This window comes from Palaemon carinicauda, chromosome 24 (genome assembly GCF_036898095.1).
Source record: "Palaemon carinicauda isolate YSFRI2023 chromosome 24, ASM3689809v2, whole genome shotgun sequence".
Lineage (NCBI taxonomy): Eukaryota > Metazoa > Arthropoda > Malacostraca > Decapoda > Palaemonidae > Palaemon > Palaemon carinicauda.
Genome location: NC_090748.1, coordinates 100,220,090 through 100,237,589, shown reverse-complemented (window position 1 = coordinate 100,237,589; position 17,500 = coordinate 100,220,090). Strand labels below are relative to the sequence as shown.

At 35.5% G+C, this 17,500-nt stretch overlaps 1 protein-coding gene and 1 pseudogene across 1 annotated transcript in view; one reads left to right on the top strand and one right to left on the bottom strand.

Annotated features, from left to right (window-relative positions):
* The window catches only part of LOC137618240 (uncharacterized), a 406,446-nt gene that overhangs the window by 271,497 nt on the left and 117,449 nt on the right, over positions 1–17,500 (top strand). The gene's annotated exons all lie outside the window — the stretch shown is intronic.
* The window catches only part of LOC137617979 (oplophorus-luciferin 2-monooxygenase non-catalytic subunit-like), a 40,231-nt pseudogene that overhangs the window by 8,794 nt on the left and 13,937 nt on the right, over positions 1–17,500 (bottom strand).

Sequence of the window (17,500 nt, the reverse complement as noted above, 5' to 3'; positions counted from 1 at the left end):
GGTGAAGAAAAAGATATAGAAGGGATGTTGGTTCGAAGTTGTATAGATACATAGATAGATAAAGAGAGATAGAAGAAATGCTGGTGACGAATTTAGATAGATTAAAGAGAGAGGGAGATACATAGAAGAGATGATGGTAGAAATTCAGATAGATAGAGAGAGAGATAGAAGGGATGGTGGCTGGAATTTAGTCAGATAGATAGGTAGATAGATGAAGAAAAAGACGTAGAAGGGATGCTGACTGGAATTTAGATAGATAAAGACAGATAGAAGGGATGGTGCTTATGAATTTAGAGAGAGAGAGAGAGAGAGAGAGAGAGAGAGAGAGAGAGAGAGAGAGAGAGAGAGAGAGAGAGAGAGAGAGAGAGAGAGAGGGGATGCAGGCTGAAATGTAGTCAGATAGATAGGTAGATAGATAAAGAAAAAGATATATAAGGGATGTTGGTTTGAATTTAGATCTGAGAGAGAGAGAGAGAGAGAGAGAGAGAGAGAGAGAGAGAGAGAGAGAGAGAGAGAGAGAGAGAGATATGTTGGTTCGAATTTTACTAAACGACAACACATTGGATCACAGTAAAACTATATAAAGGAAAACAATAGAGAGAATTATATTGCTTTAATATCATCTTAATGAAAATGTAATTTTCAATTCTGGTAAAATTATTAGATTACAATGTAGCAGTGAGAGAGAGAGAGAGAGAGAGAGAGAGAGAGAGAGAGAGAGAGAGAGAGAGAGAGAGAGAGAGAGAGATTTGGCATTGAAGGCAATTAATGAGTTCTGAATGAAAATATATTGACGCTGAAGTCTCTCTAGTTGAGGTATACGATTTTTAAAAACCCCTGATATAAATGATCCCTATGCGAACATTTCGTACTTGTCCCCGGGAAAACAAGCCATCTGTTAATATTTCGTGAGAATAATCTTGTAGACATTTCGTCCTTAGCCCCGTGAGAATAATCCTGTAAACATTTCGTCACTAGCCTCGTGAGAATAGTCCTGTAAACATTTCACCGTTAGCCCCAGGTACACGATCCTTCTGTAAACATTTCATTTTCAGCCCCGTGAGAATAATCCTGTAAAAATTTCACCGTTAGCCCCGTGTACACGATCCCTCTGTAAACATTTCATTTTCAGCCCCGTGAGAATAATCCTGTAAACATTTCGTCCTTAGCCCCGTGAGAATAATCCTGTGAACATTTCGTCATTAGCCCCATGAGAATAATCCTGTAAACATTTTATCCTTAGCCCCATGAGGATAATCCTGTAAACATTTCGTCATTAGCCTCTTGAGAATAATCCTGTGAACATTTCGTCATTAGCCACATGAGAATAATCCTGCAAATATTTTGTCCTTAGCCCGTGTAAATGATCCTTCTGTAAACATTTCATCTTCAGCCCCATGAGAATAATCCTGTAAACATTTCGCCCTTAGCCCTGTGAAAACGATCCTTCTGTAAACATTTCATCTTCAGCCCCGTGAGAATAATACAGCAAACATTTCGTCCTCAGCCCCGTGAGAATAATCTTGCAAACATTTCGTCCTTAATCCCGTGAGAATAATCCTGCAAACATTTCGTCCTCAGCCTCGTGAGAATAATCCTGCAAACATTTCGTCCTCAGCCTTGTGAGAATAATCCTGTAAACATTTAGTCCTTAATCCCGTGAGAATAATCTTGTAAACATTTCGTCCTAAGCCCCTTGAAAATAATCCTTTAAACATTTCGTTCGTACCCCCATGAAAACAATCCTGCAAACATTTCGTCCTTAGCCCCTTGAGAATAATCTTGCAAACATTTCGTCCTTAATCCCGTGAGAATAATCCTGCAAACATTTCGCCCTCACCCTCGTGAGAATAATCCTGCAAACATTTTGTCCTCAGCCTTGTGAGAATAATCCTGTAAACATTTAGTCCTTAATCCCGTGAGAATAATCTTGTAAACATTTCGTCCTAAGCCCCTTGAGAATAATCCTGTAAACATTTCGTCCGTACCCCCATGAAAACAATCCTGCAAACATTTCGTCCTTAGCCCCGCGAGAATAATCCTGCAAACATTTCGTCCTTAGCCCCTTGAGAATAATCCTGTAAACATTTCGTCCGTACCCCCATGAAAACAATCCTGCAAACATTTCGTCCTTAGCCCCGTGAGAATAATCCTGTAATCATTTCGTCCGTACCCCCATGAAAACAATCCTGCAAACATTTCGTCCTTAGCCCCTTGAGAATAATCCTGTAAACATTTCGTCCTTAGCCCCGTGAGAATAATCCTGTAAATATTTTGACCCTAGATCCGTGAGAATAATCCTGTAAACATTTCGTCGTTAGCATCGTGAGAATTATGCTGCAAACATTTTGTATTTAGACCCGTGAGAACAATCCTGTAAACATTTTGTCCTTACCCCCGTGAGAATTATGCTGCAAACATTTTGTATTTAGACCCGTGAGAACAATCCTGTAAACATTTTGTCCTTAGCCCCGTGAGAATTATGCTACAAACATTTTGTATTTAGACCCGTGAGAACAATCCTGTAAACATTTCGTCCTTAGCCCCGTGAGAATTATGCTGCTAACATTTTGTCCTGAGACCCGTGAGAATAATCCTGTAAACATTTTGTTTTTAGCCCCGTGAGAATAATCCTGTAAACATTTTATCCTTAGCCCTATGAAAACAATCCAGTAAATATTTCGCCCTCATGCCCATGAAGACAACCCGTCTGTGAGCATTTCGCCCTTACAGTAACTCCGTGAACCTCCGTGAAAAAAACAATCTGTTTGTACTTACCCCAAGCTTATTCCCTTGCAAATAGATGGATTGCAGTTCCTTCAGGGGTAGGAATATACCTTCAGGGATGAAAGATATGTCGTTGTAACTCAGGTCGAGCAAGCCTAAGTGTTCCACTGGAATCAAGAGATTATTATTATTATTATTATTATTATTATTATTATTATTATTATTATTACTGTAATTGTCATTGAGTGTCTACTTAGTATACTGTATGTAGATTTATTGGTGCACTGAATGGTCTCACAGACCCCAGCGGCGGGCTATACCTTTAAAATTTATAAATCCAAGGAGGATGAAAATTAGTAAAATCAATGAAAGTGGTAGAAAAGTTACCAGCATTCGTTAAAACGTACATTGGAGTGTATTTAAATCATTGTGTTAGGTGGATAAAGTAGGTGATTATCGTCTTGTGAAAGAAAATATACGATTTGTATTTGCTACTAGAAATATGGAGAGGAAAACCTAGACATCACTAGATAGATGTTGAAAAGGAGATTTTAGAAAAAAGGGGAGACTTTAATGCACATGATGCTTGTCAGTAAGGTGTATAAAGCACTGATAATGTATCGTCAGTGTCATTATATAAAGAGGCTGAGGTTAAATCACTTATCTACGAAACAGTCACATCCACAACTCGACAATTGAAGTATGAATGTATAAGTGCCTCCTGTTGTTTACTTTTATACACATACATACGCAGATAATAAAATGCAAAGCATATATGCATAAAAAAAACCAAAATGGACATAAATTAGTCATCCAATATTTAGTAGAATATTAATTGGAAAAAATAAAATTACTAGATGAGTGTATGGTAATTCATCATACATTGAAAAAATAATTACCTAATTGTTCTTGGCAGAATGAAATTACTAGATAAGCTGATGGTAACTCATCATACATTGAAAAAATAATGATCCAAGTTTTTTTGGCAGAATGAAATTACTAGATAAGATTATAGTATCTTATCATACATTACAAAAATAATCATGTAACTGATCTTGGCAGAATGAATTACTAGATAAGATTATGGTAACTCATCATACATTGGTAAATAATTATCTAACTTTTTTTTGGCAGAATGAAATTACTAGATAAGATTATGGTAACTCATCATACATTGGAAAAATAATTATCTAACTGGGCGTATAAGTTGGGAATACCAACTTACTACGAAAGGTGGTAATAACTTACACGGAACGAAGACATCAGCAGGTAGACTTTTGATGTGATTTCCTCCCATGTAAAGAGTCGTGAGAGGTAATGTTGGCAAGCCTACGAAGCCCTCGATGCTTGTAAGCTGGTTGTCCCCTAGACCTATCATCTGCAATGAAATTGATTCTATATAGATGTGTGTGTTCACCAAAAAACTGTTTCTACACTCTTAAAAAACCGTAATTTTAGTTGGAAACACTCGGTAAAAATCTTTCTTCGTGGCCAAGTGGTATGTCAATGTTAATACAAGTTTCCTGGACCATGGTTCAACTCCCGGCCGGTCAGAAGCTGTTTTCTTTTGTGTGATTTCGTCTGAGGCTCTGATCCCGAGGTCGTTGAGAGAATCCAGACATTCATGTATCAAAAATATGTGGCTTATTTGAATATGAAAAACACGTCTAAATGGGCAAAATTTATCATATATATATATATATATATATATATATATATATATATATATATATATATATATATGCATATATATATATGTATATATATATGTATATATATATATATATATATATATATAAATATATATATATACACATACATACATATTTACATATGCATAAATATATATTATATATGTATATATATACAGATATATGTACATGTACATATATATTTATAAATAAATTTATATATACAGGAACATGTACATGTGCATATATATATATATATATATATATATATATATATATATATATATATATATATATATATACACACAGTCTTACCTCGAGATTTGGGAAGTCGACTAGTTGGGAAAAGTTAAATTGTTGTAAGTGATTCGAGTTGAGTCTGATCAAGCGAAGCGTCTCGTGGCATTCGTCGAAGGCGCCTTCCTCGATGCCCTGAATTCCACTTCCGAAGAGGTTCATTTCCTCGAACGTTTTGCCATCTGGCGGAGACGTAAGAAACTAGAGATCACAAAAAATATCCATAGGTATTTCCTAATACTAGGCATGTAGTTAATTCTAATAGTCAGGCCTTCTTCATCATTGGGCTCAATACTACACATCATTCTAGAAGTTTTATTCCTGCTATGACCAAGTTGTGGAATGATCTTCCTAATCGGGTAGTTGAATCGGTGGAACTTCAGAAGTTCAAACTTGCAGCAAATGTTTTTTATGTTGAAGAGGCTGACATAAGTGTTTTTATAATCTGTTTATGAATTGTCTGTTGTAATGTTGTTAATGATTTTTAAAATATTTTATTTTAATTTTTCATTACTTATATCGTTTATTTATTTCCTTATTTCATTTCCTCAATGGGTTATTTTTCCTTCCTAGAGCCCTTGGGTTTATATCATCTTGCTTTTCTAACTAGGGTTGTAGCTTAGCTAGTATTAATAATAATAATAATATTAATAATAATAATAATAATAATAATAATAATAATAATAATAATAATAATAATATAGTTGGTCGATTAAATGTAAATTGGATGATGTAAGGGAAACCGAGTGAATCTGTTTTCCTCTTTACAGTTTTTTGGTATATACAAGAAAATCCTTAAACTTGATGAGATGGATATGATAAGCCTTTTAGTGGTATGTTACTCGAAGTGATATATTTTCAGTTGACATATTGGAGCGATAGAAATTATGATGGAAGTACTGTATCCATCGGTGGATTTTAGGGAAACATGGAGTGAAACTGTTTTCATTGTATTTTTTTTTTATTATCTATTTCAAAATCCTTAATCTTAATGAAATGGAGATGATATGCCTTTAAGTGATAAGGATTATTAATGAAGTATTGTATCCATTACACTTATAAAGATTAATATTCTTTTGACTGAGTTTAGTTTTTCCCACTCGGATGTTGAACACCGTAGATACTATGCTATATATTATTTGATTCTAAAAAAAGGGGTTAATCACCAAGAATAGTTTTAGGTAATAAAGTATGGAAGTTTTTAGAAATTTGCTGAATTATTGTTATAAGAGTAATTTGAAAGTTTGTAAATGACAGTAAGCACAATTTTAGTTTTATCAAATCTTCAATAGATACTTATGTAGTTTTATTCCATGCATATTTTCAAGGTGTTGCATACGGACGAAATTGATCAGGTCATATATGGCAAATGTTGTAGCGAAGTTATGTTCAGAATTTTTCATTAGATGATTTTTCGTAGCGGACTTGTCATTGTTATTATTGTTATTATTATTATTATTACTACTACTACTAGCCAGGCTACAACCCTAGTTGGAAAAACAAGATGCCATAAACCCAAGGGCTCCAACAGGGAAAAATTTATTTTTATGTATATATTATTTTATGTACACACACTGTAAATATATATGCATGTGTATGTACAGTATATGTATACATACATACATGTATGTATGTATGTATATGTAAGGTAAAAACATGAACAGATGCATATCAAAAATATTACTCAAGGAGAGAGAATACACTTCCCTGACACGCCAAATATGCAAAAGAAAATACAATTTGATAATCTCAGTTTATTGAAGCCAGCTTTCCTCCCACTTATTCTATATGAACATTTTCTAAAAAAAAAAAAAAAAAAAAAAAAACTTTTGAACGTTAAGGAATAACTGGAAACTTTAGAGCCAACTGCGGAAACAAAGTTTGAAATGACCATGTAGTTTTTCCCTGAAAAAAAAAATAAAGCTAAAACGAAGTTTGGCTGTTGGTGTAAAATGGAAAGAGAGGGAGAGGGAGAGAAGGGGGTAAAGGGAGAGACTGGGGAGAGGGAGAGAGGGGGTTAGAGGGAGAGGAGGGTGAGAGAAAGTGGTGGTAAAAATTGGCTCTTCACATCGGGTGGTGGTTATAAAAGGAAGTTTCCCATTGTGATGTTAATAAGACAAGACGTTGCATTTTAGGCCGTAAAAAGTTGCTCGCAGATGGGAAGATACTTTCGAGACTAACAATTTTTTTTTTCTTTTCTTTGGGGGGGGGGGTGGTGGGTTACGACTCGTACTGAGTAAAGTAGAGATCTTAAGAAGAAAATATTATTTCATTTAAGAAAAGGGCCTGCGATTATATTGAGTACATTGAAAAAAGGTTTTATTTGGGTAGGTAGGTACCTTTGAGATGTTATACAGACTAACATTTTTTTTTTTTTCTTTTTGCCTTACGACTCGTACTGAGTAAAGTAGAGATCTTAAGGAAATATTTCATTTAAGAAAAAGGCCTGCGATTATATTGAGTATATTGAAAAAAAAAAAAAAGGTTTTATTTGGGTAGGTACTTTTGAGATGCTAAACGGACTTAAACTTTTTTTTTTTTTTTTACCAAGTAAAGTAGAGATCTTAAAAAGAAATATTATACAATTTAAGTAAAATGCCTGAAACTCTTGCTGAATGAAAGTAGAGAAAGAAAGAAAGATTATAGTGAGAAAAAGAGTTTTTATTTAGGAAGGTACTTTAGGGATGCTATACAGACTAAAAAAAAATTTTCTTTGAAGTAGAGATATTAAGAAGGAAAGTTCACACGATTAAAAAATAAAATATTTGCGACTCTTGCTGAATGGAAATAGAGAAAGAAATTTAGTGAATATGAAAAAAAAAATTTGTTTTTTGGAAGGAACTTTAAGAGATGCAATGAGAGACTTAAAAAAAAATCTGTTTTAAATCTTTTTTTCGCCTGCAACTCGTGCTGAATAATGTAGAGAAAGAAAGGAAGTTTCCATTGAAATCATTAAAAACTTTAAAAAATCACTCTGAGAGTGCAGGCCTCCGCCACGGCAGCTTATTTTTCGAAACCAGATTGCCTTTCATTTGGGCCTAGAGTCTATGTAACAACCACGTGCAAATTTGGGGTTAAGGGTAGGGTTCATTCGGTCTACCTTTTGACCTTGACCTTGACCTTTGACTTAGGACTTTTAAAATTGAATTACTTCCACGTCTCAACATAATAATTAATCCATGAATGTTCCACCACTCCATGAGAAAAATTGTGGCCAGGAAGTTGTTCACAAACAAACAGACAAACGGACAAGCAGGGACGAAAACATAACCTCCTCACCCAACTTCGTTGGCGAAGGTAAAAAGGGGTTTTGTACTGACGACACTCATTACTTGCTCTCTCTCTCTCTCTCTCTCTCTCTCTCTCTCTCTCTCTCTCTCTCTCTCTCTCTCTCTCTCTCTCTCTCTCTCTCTCTCTCTCTCTCATTAAGCTACTAATATTATAAAATACACTTCACGATTCAGAAGTCAAAATAGAAAATGCCAGTGACAACTGTGATGTTACTTCTCTGGACCATCCTTTGCTGATCAAGATTGTACACTCATTATTATTATTATTATTATTATTATTATTATTATTATTATTTTATTATTATTATTATTATTATTATTATTATCATCATTGTTATTATTATTATTATTATCATCATTATTATCATTATTATTATTATTATAATTATCATTATTATTGTTATTGTTATTGTTCCTGTTATTATTATTATTATTATTATTATTATTATTATTATTATTATTATTATCATCATTATTATCATTATCATTATTTTTATTATTATTGTTATCATCATCATCATCATCATCATCATCATCATTATTATTATTATTATTATTATTATTATTATTATTACAACCTAAGCTCCAACCCTAGTTGGAAAAGCAAACACTCCAGTGAACTGCCTACGTAAAACGACAAACACCAGTCTCCTGATTACTTCAAACTCGCACTTATCCAAGATTATCTCGACTGGAAAACAAACGATGCTGCATCCATTAACCTTTTGTAGACACACAGCAGACCGATTCTCACACTACACAGCAAGCGAACTTAGAATTATGCTGTGCAGTTCGTTGTTTGATCAAATAATTCCTCGTCTCTGCATCCCAACGAAACATGCGTCGTTAATTTTATTTATTTTTTCCAATTTTTGAGCAGATTCTGATGTTATGATTGTGACGGTCTAAAGACTTGTGAGGTTTGCAATATGTCGTATTCTTTCAGTCTTTTTTTTTTTTTTTTTTTTTTTTTTTTTTTTTTTATATATATATATATATATCCAATAATCTTTAATTACTTTGAATATCTTACTCAAATGATCTATATTTACTTTGAATATCTTATTTTATTAATTTGGATTTACTTTGAATATCATACTTTATTCATTATTATTATTAGTAGTATTATTATTATTATCAAATAAAAGAATGTTTGGAAGATTGAAAGACGTGCACGTGTTTAGGGGTATGGCTAACGGTATGTCTGATCATTTTTTGGTGGAAGGAAAATTAGTTGTAGCAAAAGAGTGGGGGAATAGAGTAGGTGGATGTAAAAGGGAGCTAGTGAGGGTTGAAGAGCTAATAAAACCGGGGGTAAAAAGTAAATATCAGGAAAGGTTGAAAATGGCATATGACGAGGTGAGAGTAAGAGAAACTGGTAATTTAGAGGAGGAGTGGAAGTTAGCAAAAGAAAATTTTGTTGGGATTGCAAGTGATGTATGTGGCAAGAAGGTTGTTGGAGGCAGCATGAGGAAGGGCAGTGAATGGTGGAATGAAGGAGTGAAGGTAAAAGTGGAAGAGAAAAAGAGGGCTTTTGAAGAATGGCTGCAGAGTAATAGTATAGAGAAGTATGAAAAATATAGAGAGCAAAAGGTGGAAGTAAAGCGCAAGGTACGTGAGGCAAAGAGGGCAGCTGACCTGAGGTGGGGTCAGGGACTGGGTCAGTCATATGAAGAGAATAAGAAGTTTTGGAAAGAAGTGAAGAGAGTAAGGAAGGCCGGCGCAAGAATTGAAGAGACAGTGAAAGATGGAAATGGAAGGTTGTTAAAAGGAGAGGAGGCAAGGAAAAGGTGGGCGGAATATTTTGAAAGTTTGCTGAATGTTGAGGATGATAGGGAGGCAGATATAATTGCGGTTCCAGGTGTTGAGGTGCCAGTGATGGGAGATGAGAATGAGAGAGAGATTACAATAGAGGAAGTGAGGAGAGCACTAGATGAAACGAGAGTAGGAAAAGCATCGGGTATGGATGGTGTGAAAGCTGAGATGTTGAAGGAAGGGGGTGTGACTGTACTTGAATGGTTGGTGAGATTGTTTAATGTGTGTTTTGTGTTGTCAATGGTACCAGTAGATTGGGTCTGTGCATGTATTGTACCACTATATAAGGGTAAGGGAGATGTGCATGAGTGTTGTAATTCAAGAGGTATTAGTTTGTTGAGTGTAGTTGGAAAAGTGTATGGTAGAATACTGATTAATAGGATTAAGGATAAAACAGAGAATGCAATCTTGGAAGTACAGGGTGGTTTTAGAAGAGGTAGGGGTTGTATGAATCAGATTTTTACAGTTAGGCAGATATGCGAGAAATATTTAGCAAAAGGTAAGGAGGTGTATGTTGCGTTTATGGATCTGGAGAAAGCATATGATAGAGTTGATAGGGAAGCAATGTGGAATGTGATGAGGTTATATGGAGTTGGTGGAAGGTTGTTGCAAGCAGTGAAAAGTTTCTACACAGGTAGTAAAGCATGTGTTAGAATAGGAAATGAGGTGAGCGATTGGTTTCCGGTGAGAGTGGGGCTGAGACAGGGATGTGTGATGTCGCCGTGGTTGTTTAACTTGTATGTTGATGGAGTGGTGAGAGAGGTGAATGCTAGAGTGCTTGGACGAGGATTAAAACTGGTAGGCGAGAATGATCATGAATGGGAGGTAAATCAGTTGTTGTTTGCGGATGATACTGTACTGGTAGCAGACACAGAAGAGAAGCTTGACCGACTAGTGACAGAATTTGGAAGGGTGTGTGAGAGAAGGAAGTTGAGAGTTAATGTGGGTAAGAGTAAGGTTATGAGATGTACGAGAAGGGAAGGTGGTGCAAGGTTGAATGTCATGTTGAATGGAGAGTTACTTGAGGAGGTGGATCAGTTTAAGTACTTGGGGTCTGTTGTTGCAGCAAATGGTGGAGTGGAAGCAGATGTACGTCAGAGAGTGAATGAAGGTTGCAAAGTGTTGGGGGCAGTTAAGGGAGTAGTAAAAAATAGAGGATTGGGCATGAATGTGAAGAGAGTTCTATGTGAGAAAGTGATTGTACCAACTGTGATGTATGGATCGGAGTTGTGGGGAATGAAAGTGATGGAGAGACAGAAATTGAATGTGTTTGAGATGAAGTGTCTGAGGAGTATGGCTGGTGTATCTCGAGTAGATAGGGTTAGGAACGAAGTGGTGAGGGTGAGAACGGGTGTAAGAAATGAGTTAGCGGCTAGAGTGGATATGAATGTATTGAGGTGGTTTGGCCATGTTGAGGGAATGGAAAATGGCTGTCTGCTAAAGAAGGTGATGAATGCAAGAGTTGATGGGAGAAGTACAAGAGGAAGGCCAAGGTTTGGGTGGATGGATGGTGTGAAGAAAGCTCTGGGTGATAGGAGGATAGATGTGAGAGAGGCAAGAGAGCGTGCGAGAAATAGGAATGAATGGCGAGCGATTGTGACGCAGTTCCGGTAGGCCCTGCTGCTTCCTCCGGTGCCTTAGATGACCGCGGAGGTAGCAGCAGTAGGGGACTCAGCAGTATGAAGCTTCATCTGTGGTGGAAATGTGGGAGGTTGGGCTGTGGCACCCTAGCAGTACCAGCTGAACTCGGCTGAGTCCCTGGTTAGGCTGGAGGAACGTAGAGAGTAGAGGTCCCTTTTTTGTTTTGTTTCTTGTTGTTGTCGGCTACCCCCCAAAATTGGGGGAAGTGCCTTTGGTATATGTATGTATGTTATTATTATTATCATCATCATCATCATCATTATTATTATTATTATTATTATTATTATTATTATTATTGCTGTTATTATTCTTATCATCATCATCACCATCATCATCATTATTATTATTATTATTATTATTATTATTATTACAACCTAAGCTCCAACCCTAGTTGGAAAAGCAAACACTCCAGTGAACTGCCTACGTAAAACGACAAACACCAGTCTCCTGATTACTTCAAACTCGCACTTATCCAAGATTATCTCGACTGGAAAACAAACGATGCTGCATCCATTAACCTTTTGTATACACACAGCGGACCGATTCTCCAGTTACACAGCAAGCGAACTTAGAATTATGCTGCGCAATTCGTTGTTTGATCAAATAATTCCTCAGCTCTGCTTCCCAACGAAACATGCGTCGCTAATTTTATTTCCTTGTTCACTTTTGAGCAGTTTCTTATGTTATGATTGGGACGGTCTAAAGACTTGTGAGGTTTGTAATATATTGTATTGTTTGATTTTTTTTCCTCTCTCTCTCTAAATATCTTACTCCAATGATCTATATTTACTTTGAATATCTTATTTTATTAATTTGGATTTACTTTGAATATCTTACTTTATTCATTATTATTATTAGTATTAGTAGTAGTAGTATTATCATCATCCTCATCATTATCATCATTATTATTATTATTATTATTATTGCTGTTATTATTCTTATCATCATCATCACCATTATTATTATTATTATTATTATTATTATTATTATTATTACAACCTAAGCTACAACCCTCGTTGGAAAAGCAAACACTCCAGTGAACTGCCTACGTAAAACGACAAACACCAGTCTCCTGATTACTTCAAACTCGCACTTATCCAAGATTATCTCGACTGGAAAACAAACGATGCTGCATCCATTAACCTTTTGTAGACACAGCGAATCGATTCCCCAGCTACACAGCACGCGAACTTAGAATTATGCTGCGCAATTCGTTGTTTGATCAAATCATTCCTCAGCTCTGCTTCCCAACGAAACATGCGTCGCTAATTTTATTTCCTTTTTCCATTTTTGAGCAGATTCTGATGTTATGATTGTGACGGCCTAAAGACTTATAAGGTTTGTAATATGTTGTATTGTTTGAGTCTTTTTTTTTTTTTTTTACTCTGAATATCTTACTCCAATAATCTTTAATTACTTCGAATATCTTATTTAATTAATTTGGATTTTCTTTGAATAACTTACTTTATTCATTTTTATTATTATTATTATTATCATCATCATCATCATCATCATCATCATTATTATTATTATTATTATTATTGCTGTTATTATTCTTATCATCATCATCACCATCATTATTATTATTATTATTATTATTATTATTATTATTATTATTATTATTATTATTATTATTATTATTATTACTACTACTACTACAACCTAAGCTCCAACCCTAGTTGGAAAAACAAATACTCCATTGAACTGCCTACGCAAAATAGCAAACACCAGTCTCCTGATTACTTCAAACTCGCACTTATCCAAGATTATCTCGACTGGAAAACAAACGATGCTGCATCCATTAACCTTTTGTATACACACAGCGGACCGATTCTCCAGCTACACAGCAAGCGAACTTAGAATTATGCTGCGCAATTCGACACAGCACGCGAACTTAGAATTATGCTGTGCAATTCGTTGTTTGATCAAATAATTCCTCAGCTCTGCTTCCCAACGAAACATGCGTCGTTAATTTTATTTCCTTTTTCCAATTTTTTGAGCTGATTCTGATGTTATGGTTGTGACGGTCTAAAGACTTGTGAGGTTTGTAACATGACTTTTTTTTTTTTTTTTTTTTTTTACTCTGAATATCTTACTCCAGTATTCTTGATTTACTTTGAATATCTTATTTTATTTATTTGGATTTGCTTTGAATATCTTACTTTATTCATTTTTATTATTATTATTATTATTATTATTATTATTATTACCTGTTAAGCTACAACCTTAGTTGGAAAAGCAAGATGCCATAAGCCCAGGGACCCCAATAGGGAAAATACCCCAGTGAGGAAAGGAAACAAGGAAAAATTAAATATTTTAAGATTTACTTTGAATATCTTACTTTAATAATCTTGATTTACTTTGAATATATTATTCTATTAATCTTGATTTACCCTGAATATCTTACCTTATTAATCTTGATTTACTTTGAATATCTTATTTTATTACTGCTGATTTACTTTGAATATCTTTCTATATTAATCTTGATTTACTTTGAATATCTTACTTTATTAATCTTGATTTACTTTGAATATCTTATTTTATTAATCTTGATTTACTTTGAATATCTTACTCTATCAATCTTGATTTACTTCGACTATCTTACTTTATTAATCTTGATTTACTTTGAATATCTTACTTTATGAATTTTTATTTACTTTGAATATCTTACTTTAATAATCTTGATTTACTTTGAATATCTTAGTCTATTAATATTACTATACTTTGATTATTTTACTCTGTTGATTAATATATATTTTGTAGTCCCTCCATAACGTTAAAGTAACTATTTTAATAAATGAAAACATCCCAATAAAATGCGCTATCCCTTGATCGTCCATCTCCTCTCCCGAAAAGTAATCACGCGTCCAAAATACTATCTGTTTTCGTTGTCAGTAATCTCCTCTCCCGAAGAGTAATCCCGCGTCCAAAATACTATCTGTATCCGTTGTCAGTAGTCTCCTCTCCCGAAGAGTAATCCCGCGTCCAAAATACTAACTGTATCCGTTGTCAGTAATCTCCTCTCCCGAAGAGTAATCCCGCGTCCAAAATACTATCTGTATCCGTTGTCAGTAGTCTCCTCTCCCGAAGAGTAATCGCGCGTCCAAAATACTAACTGTATCCGTTGTCAGTAATCTCCTCTCCCGAAGAGTAATCGCGCGTCCAAAATACTAACTGTATCCGTTGTCAGTAATCTCCTCTCCCGAAAAGTAATCCCGCGTCCAAAATACTAACTGTATCCGTTGTCAGTAGTCTCCTCTCCCGAAGAGTAATCGCGCGTCCAAAATACTAACTGTATCCGTTGTCAGTAATCTCCTCTCCCGAAGAGTAATCCCGCGTCCAAAATACTATCTGTATCCGTTGTCAGTAGTCTCCTCTCCCGAAGAGTAATCCCGCGTCCAAAATACTAACTGTATCCGTTGTCAGTAATCTCCTCTCCCGAAGAGTAATCCCGCGTCCAAAATACTATCTGTATCCGTTGTCAGTAGTCTCCTCTCCCGAAGAGTAATCGCGCGTCCAAAATACTATCTGTATCCGTTGTCAGTAATCTCCTCTCCCGAAAAGTAATCCCGCGTCCAAAATACTAACTGTATCCGTTGTCAGTAATCTCCTCTCCCGAAAAGTAATCACGCGTCCAAAATACTAACTGTTTTCGTTGTCAGTAATTCATTCTCTTCGTACTCGAAATTCGTCCAATATTGGACCGATAATGAGAAGACTTTATGGGTTTTCTCGATGTATAATTTCCTTTTGCGTCGACTGATCAAGAAGGCGATTCAGTTCATCAAAAGAATATTTCAATTTGATTACGATAATAGAAATTTTTGAATAATAACGAGATTTGAAAGTATATATTATTATTATTATTATTATTATTATTATTATTATTATTATTATTATTATTACTTGATAAGCTTCAACCCTAGTTGGAAAAGCTGGAAGCCATAAGCCCAGTGGCTCCAACAAGGAAAATAGCCCAGTGAGGAAAGGAAACAAGGAAAAATATAATATTTTAAGAACAGTAACAAGAATTGGGGAAATGTGACACGTGTACGCCTATACGTTTGTATGCCTATCACTATAAAAATAAATGTAATTAAATTGCAGCTAGGTGGATGTTTGAAAAGTAGGAGTTATGTATGATGAATTATTTTCGGAAGGGCCAAAGTCTGCCAGCTGATTCTTATGTGAATATTGCAACGTTCGACTTACAAACATTCGGGGATACGAACAAAAATAAAATTGAAAATAACAAAGATAAAATGAATAAATACTGTAATAAAACAATATTATATCATTTAATACAGTAATCAAAACTATATTTGTAATAACCTGATATATATTTCATATGAAACCCGACTATTTATTGACTTTTGTGGCGGGAAAAATAAGCATGGGATTCAGGTTAGGCCTAGACCAAAGTTTAAGAAAATTCGACTTACAAACAGCTTCTTGCTGGTTAATTAAGTCTTTACTTTTTTAGATACACCGTAATATGTTAGTACTGAATTTGGATTAACATTTCCTTTCCTCACTGGGCTATTCTCCCTGTTGGAGCCCCTGGGCTTATAGGATTAATTTACAATTTCTTATTGCTACGAATTTTAATGAGAATTGCGTTCTTCATTCAATATAGAGACTCTTTAGCTATGGTAAGCAGCCCTTCTAGGAGAAGGACACTCCAAAATCAAACCACTGTTCTCTAGTCTTGGGTAGTGCCATAGCCTCTGTACCATGGCCTTCCACTGTCTTGGGTTAGAGTTCTCTTGCTTGAGGGTACACTCGAGCACACTCTCCTATCTTATTTCTCTTCCTCTTGTTTTGTTAAAGTTTTTATAGTTTATATAGGAGATATTTATTGTTGTTACTGTTCTTAAAATATTTTATTTTATTTTTTTCCTTTCCTCACTGAGCTATTTCCCTTGTTGGAGCCCCTGGGCTTATAGCATCCTGCTTTTCCAACTAGGGTTGTAGCTTAGTAAGTAATAATAATAATAATAATAATAATAATAATAATAATAATACTTAGTAGCTACACGTTTTGAATTAGTCATTTATTTCGAAACTTAATTTTTATACATTAACGAAATTCTCTCTCTCTCTCTCTCTCTCTCTCTCTCTCTCTCTCTCTCTCTCTCTCTCTCTCTCTCTCTCTCTCTCCGAAGACATAAATCACTAAAACTGTCCAACTGCACAGTCTCTCAAATCAGCTCTGGGAATTGTTGAGGAACTCCGGGGTCCAACCGTTGCAACAATCCCAAAATGAGATGCAAATACATAAGTCATCAGGAATCGGGTTGGAAGCTTAGCAAAACGAGCAATCGATTTGTTACCTCTTTTCAATCGAGAATTTTCCACGATTTTATAAACGAATGTGGATAGTTGCTTCCATGAAAGAGCTATTCCATACGTGTACAATGGTCGATGTCCATTAAGTTTATAAAAATATTAAATGCAAGACAAAAATTTAAACAGCTTAATGGACAGGAAAGTTACAACAAACTTCTCATGCCCGAATGTTCTAATCTAGACAGTGATCTATTATTAAAGGAATTATATTGTAACTAAGGCAAAAAATGTGGCCACATGTTCACACCAATTTAACTCCAGTCAATTCACATTCCCTGGCTTGGGTGTTGTTCAGTCTAAGCATTGACGAGGACGGGTCATGTTGGCCAGTTTTCCAACTATTTTGTCACACACTGGTACACTGTTCTATTTTATGTTTCTTTCCTAGGGCAGTGGCCCTCCTGGTCCAGGGCAGTGGGTAGCGTACTCCAAGGTAGTGGCCAGCAAATTACAGGGCAGTGGCTAGCCTATTCCAGGGCAGTGGCTAGCGTACTCCAAGGCTGTGGCCAGCCTATTCCAGGGCAGTGGCCAGCCTATTCCAGGGCAGTGGCAGGCGTACTCCAGGGAAGTGGCCAGCCTATTCCAGGGCAGTGGCTAGCGTACTCCAGGGAAGTGGCCATCCTATTCCAGGGCAGTGGCTAGCGTACTCCAGGGCAGTGGCCAGCCTATTCCAGGTCAGTGGCCAGCCTA